The 12,450-nt window shown below is 38.1% G+C and overlaps 1 long non-coding RNA gene across 1 annotated transcript; it reads left to right on the forward strand.

Moving 5' to 3' along the window:
- The first annotated feature begins 555 nt into the window (after positions 1-555).
- LOC140978015 (uncharacterized) lies at positions 556-8,820 on the forward strand. Its single transcript, XR_012175508.1, has 3 exons — positions 556-789; positions 879-902; positions 8,528-8,820. It is a non-coding gene; the product is annotated as an uncharacterized lncRNA (long non-coding RNA).
- Positions 8,821-12,450: the final 3,630 nt, after the last annotated feature.

Here is a 12,450-nt window from a genome sequence, read left to right on the forward strand (position 1 = left end):
ATTTGGAGGCTTTCTCATCCATATATCATATGTTATTTTATCCACTACCTTTGTATGGACGATGTTCAACAAAATTGTCATAGTCTAAGTGCAAATCCCCAAAAAGCTGAAAAGAATTTAGTGAATCATCCATAGATCGAACCATGTGCGTCAATGTTTGACTACGACATTTTTTTACACCATTCAACTGTGGTGTGGTGGTAGGAACCCACTGTGAGATAATATCATTCTCTTTAAGATAGTCTTGGAATTTAGTACTCAAGTATTCTCCATCTCGATCTGATCGAAGTGTTTTAATAATTTTCCTAATTGTTTCTCTACTTCAGATAAGAATTCTTCGAAATTTTCAAAAGTTTCAGACTAGTATTTTATTGAATACATATATCAATACCTCGAATTGTGTGAGAGCTCAGTTCCCCAAGCCCAGCCCAAATGTCATTAAGAAAGTTTAAAAAAAAATAAATAATAAATAAAATAAAAAAGAGAGAAAGAAACGTGAATTCTTCTCTCTCTCCCAAACCGAAAGCAGCGAAATTTTCTTTCTTCTTCTTGAAATTTCATCCGTTGATTATTGCCACTCCGTTTGCCTAAAAATTAAACTAAATACATATTCGGAATCCTCTCGACGAGAGCTATCCATTGATACCAAAATTTCGCAGAAAAATCGTGACTCCCAGAAACCCGTCGGAGACCGCCGCCTGTTTTTCGCCGGAAAAGTTGGAAAGAAGCTTGGGTTATGTTGGTTGAAGCTTAAATTCAAAGCTTTGAGCAATTTTCGAAATTTCAGAGGTATAATTTTGATTTTATGGTTTCGAATTTTTGGGATTTTAATTCAATTGAGTTCCAATAATTAATATATATGGGATTATTGATTGTAGGTGCTATATCGGAGTCGATTGGAGGTATTAAGCTAATTTTCAAAATTTAATTAGATAATATTTCGAATGTAGCCTATTAATTTGGGAATTTATGATTTTTGAAATGTTAAATCGTATTGGGATGTGTTTATAGCATTAGAAATAGAAAATGAAAATTTTANTTGAATTTAAATGGTTGTAGAATTTTAGATGATAATAAGATCATTTAAATTAATATTCAGGTGAATTTTCTGAGTTGACATTTCCAAGATTTTCTTGAGGATTTAAGCTATTTTGTGGTAAATTAAAGTCCAGTTGAGGTACGTACGAAATGTTTTCATTACGATGTCTATATGATGTGAAATGACGTTAAGTACTTTGTAATGAGTTGTGGTGTGCCTTATGTGCTTCTGTGAATACGTGATTGCATTCATGCATTTATTTGTGTTGATACTATTAGTGCATACCATTTCGAGCCTTGACTCCTTTGATTACTATTGATTTATAGAGTTGTTGCGTCATCGATGGAGCGGGTGGGTAGGATTAGCACTCATGATGACTTGCATGAGGGCTGAGCGGGTAGCTCCCGTACCCTCGATGCTACGTGCATGGATGAGTGACGACTTGATGTTGCGTTACTACGTTCCTGGCACGGGTGGCCACTGTTACTGTTGTTGATGAGATTCATTTGGACTCCGTTTGATATCCGTTATCGGTTGTTACCTTTCACGCATTGCATTGCATTGCATTTTACTTGATTTTATTTCATGTCAATTATATTTATCATAATATTACCGGTTAGTCGTACTGGGGCCGACCCATCGTTTCTTTTTATGTTGTGGTTGTTTTTGATGCCATAGCAGGTTATCAATGAGGATTTGACGCGTCTGGTGGAGCGTCAGGTAGTGGTGCCCTGTCGTCGAGTCATGGTTGAGAGTTCCCATATATATATATATATACTATATTATGGAGTCATACATTTACCGAGGGGATGCCCCGTGTAGCTGTACTGTTATTTTTACGATGTTTTGAATTGATAGTTGTGTGATCAAGCCTTGCCGGCTCTGCATGTGTTTAGTCCTGGCCAGTGCGGCTATAGGTTGTGAATTGATGTTATGACTTTATTTCGAGTATATAAATATTATTTGTGATGTTTTGTTTTTTTGGGATGTCCTATTTACGAATAGGTCATGTCGAAATTTCTGTAGGCCCAAAATGAAAAATTTTAATCGCTTTCGCTGTTTACATTAATAAATCCTGGTTGTTTGGTCATTAAATATTAATCAGGAGCACGGGCCCCCACAGTTGGTATCAGAGCATTACTGGGATATGCTCGAATTAGAGTCTAGGGCACTTGAGTCTAGACACAAATAACATTTTTGTGCATGTGTTTGACTATTTGCTCTTATTTGAATTATTTGGTGTGATTTGCTTGAATTTATCTGCGTTAGAACGATTAGCTGATTAGGCATGAAACGTAGTTTAGAAATTGCCTATAACTTTTTTTTATCTATTATCTGCCTGTGGATTTAATCCTCGTGTCTTGTAGAATGGCGCCTGGAGGAAGAGGTAGAATAGGAAAAGAAATAGCGCAAGAATCTGAGGCGCAAAATGTTCGAGGACTTGCAGATATCATTAGAGGTAGACGTGGTCGACCTCGAGGACAAGTCGCTCAAAATTTTGAAGAAGAAGTGAACTAAGAACCTTCTCGACCTGAAAGACCTGGAGCTAGAAAGGTAGCGATTGAGCAAGAAGTGGAACAACTGACATAGAAAGTTGGAGGAATGCAGTTAATAATTTCTCAGTTCCAAGAATAACATCCTCCAAAATTCTTTGGCAACGAGAGCGGAGAAAAAGCAGCAGGCTGGATGAAAAGTATAAATCATCTATTTAATTTGTTGGAGTATTCCCAAGATATTAGATTGAAGCTTTCCATCTACGAACTTAAAGACCGAGCACAACTCTGGTGGGAAGCCACAGAGGAAGCAATGAAGGACTCTGGTGAAATTATTACTTGGGATGCTTTTCGTGCTCACTTTACCCAAGAATATGCACCACCATCATATTATGCTGCTAAAGAAGAAGAGTTCAATCAGTTGGTGCATGGCAATAAATCAGCGGTGGACTATGCATCACAATTTTCTGCTCTTTTACCCTATGTTCCACATGTTGCTAGGAATGATCAGGTTAAACTATCATGTTTTCTGCACGGGTTGCAGCGGACTGTTCATACTTTGGTAATGACTAGATCGCCTAATACGTATATTCAAGCAGTGGAAAAGGAGAAGAAAATTGAATCAAGTTTGCTCAGAGGAGACCCACAGCCAGGTCCATCATCTGTTTCTCAGAGATCTGGGAGTAGTATGTCAATGCCAGTGGATTTACCTCCATATCAGCCTGTACAGTCATACCAACAACCCAAACAGCAGAGGTACAAGGCAAAAGGAAAGCAATTCAAGAAGAAGTCTCAATCCAGCTCCTCCAGTTCAGGTAATGCACGAGGGGGAGGTTCTGTTGGGTCGTCTAGCACTGTGCATTGTGACCGATGTGGTGGTCGACATTTCAGTTCCCAATGTGTAGGAGTTCAGGGGACTTATCATAATTGTGGTCAGATTGGACATTACGCCAGAGTATGTCCTAATGCTGGGAGACAGCAGTTCCAGCCACAACAGTTTGGTCAAGTTCTCCGTGGACCAGTCTTTAGACCATATGCTCCTACCCAATCATTTCAGCAGTCTAGTTACCCACCTCCCAAATNTGCTCCTACCCATTCATTTCAGCAGTCTAGTTACCCACCTCCCAGAAGTCCTATTCAGCAGCCATTTCCAGGGCCACAACAAGCCCAAGTCTATGCTTTGACTCAGGACCAGGCTCAGGATGCACTAGGAGGAGTGATTGCAGGTATTTGTTATGATTTTTACTATCCTGCACTCATATTGATAGACACAGGAGCATCCCATTCATTTTTATCTGTTGCATTTGTTGATGAGAATGAGATTGCTACTATTCCTTTGTTGGATACTGTGTCAGTTGCTACTCCTGTCGGTGTATATTTGATGTCCTGTGAGATAGTTTTGAACTGTGTGATTAGATTTGAGGGTAACATTATGATAACAAATCTAATCAAATTAGCCATGACTGATTTTGACTGTATCCTGGGTATGGATGTGTTGACGAATTATCGAGCCACTGTGGATTGTTTCCATGGAGTTGTCAGATTTAGACCGTATTATGGCAGCAAATGGAATTTTTATGGATATGATTCACAGTCTCGAATTCCATTAGTATCTGCAATGGAAATGTTCAGGTTGTTGTCAATCAACCATGAAGGATTTTTGATCTATGCTCTTGATGCAACACGGGAAGAACGATTGAAAGTTTCAGACATTCCCGTTGTCAAGGATTTTCCAGATGTATTTCCTGATGAGATTCCAGGTTTTCCACCTCAAAGGAAAATAGATCTTAGCATTGAATTGATGCCAGGGACGAATCCTATTTCTAGAGCACCATATCGTTTAGCTCCAACAGAGTTGAAAGAACTCAAGGAACAGCTACAGAATTTACTGGAGAAAGGCTATATCAGACCAAGTATGTCACCCTGGGGAGCTCCAATATTGTTCGTAAAGAAGAAAGACGGAACGATGAGAATGTGCATCGATTATCGGCAGTTGAATCGGGCTACTGTGAAGAATATATATCCCCTATCGCGTATTGATGACTTGTTTGATCAGTTGCAGGGTACTTCTGTGTATTCTAAGATTGATCTTTGTTCCGGATATCATCAGCTTAGAGTCCGAGAGGAAGATGTTCCTAAGACAGCATTTCGGACACAATATGGGCATTATGAATTCTTAGTTGTGCCTTTCGGTATGACTAATGCACCCGCAGTGTTTATGGATTTAATGAACCGTGTATTTTGAGAATTCATCGATTGATTCGTTATTGTATTTATTGATGATATCTTGATTTATTCTAAGTCAAAAACAAAGCACAAAGAACATTTGGCACTAGTCCTTCAGACACTCAGAGAAGCACAATTGTATGCCAAATTTTCTGAGTGTGAGTTCTGGTTGGACAAAGTTTTATTTTTAGGCCATGTTATATCTACACAAGGAGTATCTGTTGATCCTAGTAAAGTTGAAGCTGTTATCAACTGGCCTAAACCAACAAATGTGTCTGAAATTCGAAGCTTTTTGGGATTAGCTGGGTATTATAGGCGTTTTATTGAGGGATTTTCAAAAATAGCTAGGCCGATGACCCAGTTGACACAGAAAGATCGGCGTTTTGTATTGACTGCAAAATGTGAGTCTAGCTTCCGGACTTTAAAAGAAAAGTTGACCACAGCTCCAGTGCTAGCTTTGCCTTCAGGCTCAGGGGGATTTATTGTCTGTACAGATGCTTCTCTGAATGGACTGGGTTGTGTTTTGATGCAAAATGGGTGAGTGATTGCATATGCATCTCGTCAGCTGAAGCCACATGAGACTTGATATCCAGTTCATGATAGGTGCCATTGTGTTTGCATTGAAGATATGACGTTATTATCTGTACGGGGAACAATTTGTGATTTATTCTGATCACAAGAGTCTGAAGTATCTTTTCACACAATCTGATTTGAATATGAGACAACGACGATGGTTAGAATTGCTTAAAGACTTTGATTGTGATATTCAGTACCAACCAGGGACGATGAATCAAGTTGCAGATGCTCTGAGTAGAAAGGTCCAGACTAAAATGTTGACATCCTTGACTATATCAAAGTTCATGAGCATTTGGGAACTTCAGGATGGACTTACCAGTCTAAGGGCGACTACTTTATAGTTTCATCTATTCAATTTCAACCACAAATTGTTTCTAAAATCAAAGCAGCACAGAGAACTGATCCGCATGTTCATAAAGTAAAAGAATTGACTATGACAGGTCAATCAGACAAGTTTAGTGTTGCTTCAGATGGATGTCTGCGCTATAATAGTAGACTTGTGGTTCTGAATTTGATAGATTTGAAATAATCTATACTTCGAGAAGCTCATTGTAGTCGACACAGTGTTCATCCAGGAGTCGGGAAGATGTATCATATCTTGAAATCTCATTATTGGTGGGAAGGCATAAAGAAAGAGATTTCTGAATTTGTAGCTAAATGTTTAACGTTCCAACAGGTTAAAGCTGAGAGAATGAGACCTGGTGGTATGTTACATAGTCTGGAAGTGCCACAGTGTAATTGGGAGCACATTGCTATGGATTTTGTGACACACCTGCCTCGTTCAAATCGTGGTTGTGATGCGATTTGGGTTATTGTGGATAGATTATCCAAATCAGCTCATTTTATTCCTTATGATCGTACTTGTACTTATAAGAAAATGGCAAAAACGTATATTGATCATGTAGTAAGATTGCATGGTGTGCCTGTAAAAATAGTATCAGATCGTGATCCCAGGTTTGCTTCGAAGTTTTGGGGTAGTTTGCAATCAGCATTGGGTTCAAAGTTGGCAATGAGCACTGCTTATCACCCACAGACAGATGGTCAGTCAAAGAGGACCATTCAGACACTCGAGGACATGTTGCGAGCAGTCGTGATGGATTTTAGTGGTGGTTGGCAAGAATCATTGTCACTTGTTGAATTCTCTTACAATAACAGCTTCCAAGCAACCATCGGGATGGAACCAATTGAAGCTCTATACGGCAGGAAGTGTAGATCTCCGATATGCTGGGAATATGTAGGAGAACGACAGATGTCAATGTCAGAATTTATTCAAGAAATGAAAGAGAAGGTTGAAATGATCAGGAAAAGAATGAAAGCAGTTCAGGATCGTCAAGCCAGCTATGATAATAAAAGGCGTAGGCCGTTAGAATTTCAGGTTGGCGATCAGGTTTTCTTGAAAGTATCACCGTTTCGTGGTACTATGAGATTTGGGCGCAAAGGAAAGCTAGCTCCACGTTATATTAGTCCATATGCGATTGTTGAGAGGATTGGCACTTTGGCTTATCGTTTGGACTTGCCGCAGAGTCTGTCTGCGATACATGATGTGTTTCATGTATATATGCTACGAAAGTACGATCCGGATCCTTCCCATGTCTTGAGGACTGGTAAGGTGGAGTTGGATAGTTCCCTTAGCTATGTTGAGCATCCAGTGCAAATCCTTGATCGTAAAGAAAAGCAACTCAGGAATAAAACAATTCCACTGGTTATGGTGCAATGGAGTAGACATGGGAGAGAAGAAGCTACATACGAATTAGAGGCTAAGATGCGTCAGGAATGGCCTCATTCGTTTGAAAATGTAATAAATTATTCCATGTATTCTGATTTCGCTATGTACTATCAGTGGTAAATGTTTATAAACCACTTTTGTATAAATGTTGTGTATGCTAGATTTCGAGGACGAATCTTTTATTAATAGATGAGAATGTGAGAGCCCAGTTCCCCAAGCCAAGCCCAAATGTCATTAAGAAAGTTTTAAAAATAATAATAATAAATAAAAAAAAAAAGAGAAAGAAACGTGAATTCTTCTCTCTCTCTCGAACCGAAAGCAGCGAAATTTTCTTTCTTCTTCTTGAAACTTCATCTGTCGATTATTGCCACTCCGTTTGCCCAAAAATTAAACTAAATACATATTCGGAATCCTATCGACGAGAGCTATCCATTGATACAAAAATTTCGCAGAAAATCGTGACTACCAGAAACCTGTCGGAGGCCGTCGCCTGTTTTTCACCGGAAAAGTTGGAAGGAAGCTTGGGTTATGCTGTTTGAAGCTTAAATTCGAAGCTTTGAGCAATTTTTGAAATTTTAGAAGTATAATTTTGATTTTCGGATTTCGAATTTTGGGATTTTAATTCAATTGAGTTCCAATAATTAATATATATTGGGTTATTGATTGTAGGTGCTATATTGGAGTCGATTGGAGGTATTAAGCTAATTTTTGAAATTTAATTAGATAATATTTCAAATTTAGCCTATTAATTTGGGAATTTATTATTTTTGAAATGTTAAATCGTATTGGGATGTGTTTATAGAATTAGAAATAGAAAATGAAAATTTTGGAAATTCTTAGAAAATATCGAAAATTTCAGATTCGGTATTATTGATATTGAAAATGGAAATTCCTAGAAAATATCGAGCCTTGACTCCTTTGATTACTATTGATATTGATATTGATCTATCGAGTTGTTGCGTCATCGATGGAGCAAGGGGTTAGGATTAGCACTCCTGATGACTTGCATGAGGGCTGAGCGGGTAGCTTCCGTACCCTCGATGCTACGTGCATGGATGAGTGGCGACTTGATGTTGCGTTGCTATGTTCCTGGCACGGGTGGCCNTGATCTATCGAGTTGTTGCGTCATCGATGGAGCAAGGGGTTAGGATTAGCACTCCTGATGACTTGCATGAGGGCTGAGCGGGTAGCTTCCGTACCCTCGATGCTACGTGCATGGATGAGTGACGACTTGATGTTGCGTTGATATGTTCTTGGCACGGGTGGCAACTGTTTCTGTTGTACCCTCGATTCATTTGGACTCCGTTTGGTATCCGTTATCGGTTGTTACCTTTCACGCATTGCATTACATTGCATTGCATCGCATTTTACTTGAATTTATTTTATGTCAGTTATATTTATCATAATATTACTGGTTCGTGCCCCTCGTTTTTTTTTATGTTGTGGTTGTTTTTGATGCCATAGCAGGTTATCCAGGAGGATTTGACGCGTCTGGTGGAGCGTCAGGTAGTGGTGCCCAGTCGTCGAGTCATGGTTGAGAGTTCCCATATATATACACTATATTATGGAGTCATACATTTACCGGGGAGATGCCCCGTGTAGCTGGAATGTTATTTTTACGATGTTTTGAATTGATAGTTGTGTGATCGAGTCTTGCCGGCTCTGCATGTGTTTAGTCCTGGCCAGTGCGGCTATAGGTTGTGAATTGATGTTATGACTTTATTTCGAGTATATAAATATTATTTGTGTTGTTTTGTTTTTCTGGGATGTCCTATTTATGAATAGGTCATGCCAAAATTTTTATAGACCCAAAATGAAAAATTTTAATCGCTTTCGCTGTTTACATTAATAAATCTTGGTTGTTTGGTCATTAAATATTAATCAGAGCACGGGCCCCCACAAATTGTCATTAGTAAAGGTAATTGTTATGATCGATTATGGGGGCAATCGTTGAGCTACAATAGCTCGGTTCTTGAAATATTGAACACCGATTAATTAAATCGAGTTTGGTGTTCAAATCAAGCGGAAGACACTCGAAATAATCCTTCGTAGAAACCGATTAAACATTTTGTAAACCATTTAAAATATATGCAAGTTGAATGAGTAAAAATATTTTAGTTGAAGCATTTTATCAAACACTTGGTATGCAATATTTTGGTATTTGAAGAACACATAAAATGCTTCAACAATGCATCTTTAAAGCTATGAAAATGATAATTAAATGCAATAAACAAATAGACACAAATTTGTTTATGGGTGTTTGGAGACTTCAAATGCTCCTACGTCACCCCTTCTTCCCCTTGGGAAGGATTCACTAGAAATCTTTGATTTATACAACTCTTTGTACAAATCCATTCAGTTAGGACTTACCTACTGCCTAAACTGAACTCCTAGCACTCAAGATTGTTGGCGACACCTCACAATCAGCATATTGTTTAATGTCTCATATGCAAAGACTACATACACAAGTTTATTGTCTTTGTGCAAGACTCACTCAACTAATCTTTGAAGTTCAACTCTCTTGTATATATGTGAGTGATTGTGTGTGAGGAATTTATCATTTACAGGNTCAAACACTTGGTATGCAATATTTTGGTATTTGAAGAACACATAAAATGCTTCAACAATGCATCTTTAAAGCTATGAAAATGATAATTAAATGCAATAAACAAATAGACACAAATTTGTTTATGGGTGTTCGGAGACTTCAAATACTCCTACGTCACCCCTTCTTCCCCTTGGGAAGGATTCACTAGAAATCTTTGATTTATACAACTCTTTGTACAAATCCATTCAGTTAGGACTTACCCACTGCCTAAACTGAACTCCTAGCACTCAAGATTGTAGGCGACACCTCACAATCAGTATATTGTTTAATGTCTCATATGCAAAGACTACATACACAAGTTTATTGTCTTTGTGCAAGACTCACTCAACTAATCTTTGAAGTTCAACTCTCTTGTATATATGTGAGTGATTGTGTGTGAGGAATTTATCATATACAGGGTACATCTCAAGTATCCTCACACAAGGGCTTGTGCTCTCAACTAGCTGATTTTTTCATGCTAACTGCCCATGCTTTGAATCCTCTTCAAAAGCTCTTGTTTGATCTTCAATATGTTGTATTTATAAGCCCCAACAATGATATATACGTTAGACAAAAGAATATGACCGTTTGGAAAGTTTCTGTACTGTTTCTGAAATTGCAACGGTCAAATTCATTTTGCTGGGCATTTTCCCGACTGGTCAACTCTGGTCAATTGATCAACTCTGGTCAACTCAACTGGTCGTTCATTTCAACTGGTCAGCAGCTGGTTCGGTTCAGTTCAGTTGGTCAGATGCTTGTTCGATTCAGTTCAACTGGTTCAGTTTGTCTGGTTCAGTTCAACTAGTCTGGTTCAACTGGTCTTCAGCTGGTCTGGTTCAGTTCCAACTGGTTCAGTTCAACTGGTCTGGTTCAACTGGTCTTCAGCTGGTCTGGTTCAATTCAACTGGTTCGGTTCGGTTCAGTTCAGTTTCAGCTTGTGTACTGAAATCAGCCTAGCCGATTTCAGTTTGTGCAGAACCAATAGCTTAATTGTCATTTATTAGCATCTTAAGCTTCGATTCAGACTTTGATTTCTGAAGATGATTTGTAGATCTTTATCTTATCTTTTCAACGCATACTTCATCGCTTCATTTCGATAACGAGCTGAGCGATTTGATCAAAATACCGCAATTGCTCAAACTCAACTGATTGTTGTTTTCGTGTGATCAGTTCGGTAATTCAGCGATCAGTTAGACCATGATAACATCCGATTTTGCCCAACTGATGTGAAATACGACTTGTTTCAAATTGAGTTTTCTGATCAGTCTAGTTGGCGGATTGTCATTTGAATCATCTAGCTGGGAGATATAATCAAAACACAGAAGCTCGCCAGAAATTCAGTTTGAGCAGAATTCAGTTTCAGCTTGCTTCTTGTGTTAACAACTTCACACTTGAATAAATATGTTAGAAACACAATAACAAGTTTTGTTAACATCAAAATCAAGATTGCAAACTTGAAAAGTTCCAACAATCTCCCCCTTTTTGATGATCACAAAACTTGGATAAACAATCAACTCAACTAACATATTTCTCCCCTTTTGTGTGAATCAAAAAGTTATATTTTCAAAACATTTTAAACAAAATTTTCTCCCCCTCAATATTTAAAAATAATAACTCCATTAAAATTTTAATGAGTTCTCCCCCTATATTTTTGAAATTTTGAAAATTATAAAAGAAGAGGGATAACTAACCAATTTTCTCCATGGCTCATTTTCTACTGTAGCACATATGCTCTGCCTTCAACGAATAAACTGTATTTTCTCGAGCATAACTAGGCTGCAACTTTTATACCGCTGTAAACCTCTACGAGTCTAGTTTGCAACGCAAAAAGCGGTTTGTCATTTGGACACTCGAGCAAAGAGATATGCCATTTTTCCTACAGTCGCTGCAAGCTATCACCAATTCTGGAGGATGTAATTTCTTCCATCTGAGTTCAGTGTTTGTTGTATCCAAGTTGGTAACTGCTTCTGTATCAGTTGGAGCTTCATCGGTTAGCAGTCGAATATTCTCAATAGGCTCCTCCAACTGAACATAAGGAATAGCTTCCTGTTCAACTGGTTGTTCTAGTACTTCTGGTTCTGGTGTTTGGAGGTTGTTGTGATTGATATGATTATCTTCTTCATCTTCATCCTCCAAACTGATCTCTGTAAGTCTATCAGTTAGCTCAACTGGATCAGTTGGCTTATCAGTTAGAGCGTTTTTTTCAAAAACAACATGGATAGATTCTTCGATATTCAAAGAATTTTTTTATTGAAAACTCTATATGCTTTGCTAACTGAAGAATATTTAAGGAATATTCCCTCTGCAGATTTTGCATCAAAGGTTTTTAAATGATTTTTACCATTATCGAGAATAAAACATCTGCAGCCGAATATTTTAAAGTAGGAGACCACACTTTTTCTTCCATGCCAGATCTCATATGGTGTTTTCATATGATTCTTATTAATCATCGATCTGTTTTGAGTATAACACGTAGTGTTTACTGCTTCTGCCCAAAACCTTTGAGAAACGCCTGAATCAGCAAGCATTGTTCTAGCAGCTTCTTTAAGAGTCCAGTTTCTCCTTTCAGCTACACCATTCTGCTGAGGAGTTCTAGCTGCTGAGAGCTCATGCTTAATTCCAGCATTTTCTAAAAAATTTGAAAGAGTTTGATTGATGAATTCAGTTCCTCGATCAGATCTGATTCTATCAATTCCAACTGATTTTTCATTTAATAATCTTTTGAAAAGCTTTATCAGTTGCGCAGCAGTTTGGTCTTTGGATTTGAGAAAAATAACCCAAGTAAATCTTGAAAAATCATCCA

The sequence above is a fragment of the Primulina huaijiensis genome, chromosome 6, assembly GCF_012295235.1.
Source record: "Primulina huaijiensis isolate GDHJ02 chromosome 6, ASM1229523v2, whole genome shotgun sequence".
Lineage (NCBI taxonomy): Eukaryota > Viridiplantae > Streptophyta > Magnoliopsida > Lamiales > Gesneriaceae > Primulina > Primulina huaijiensis.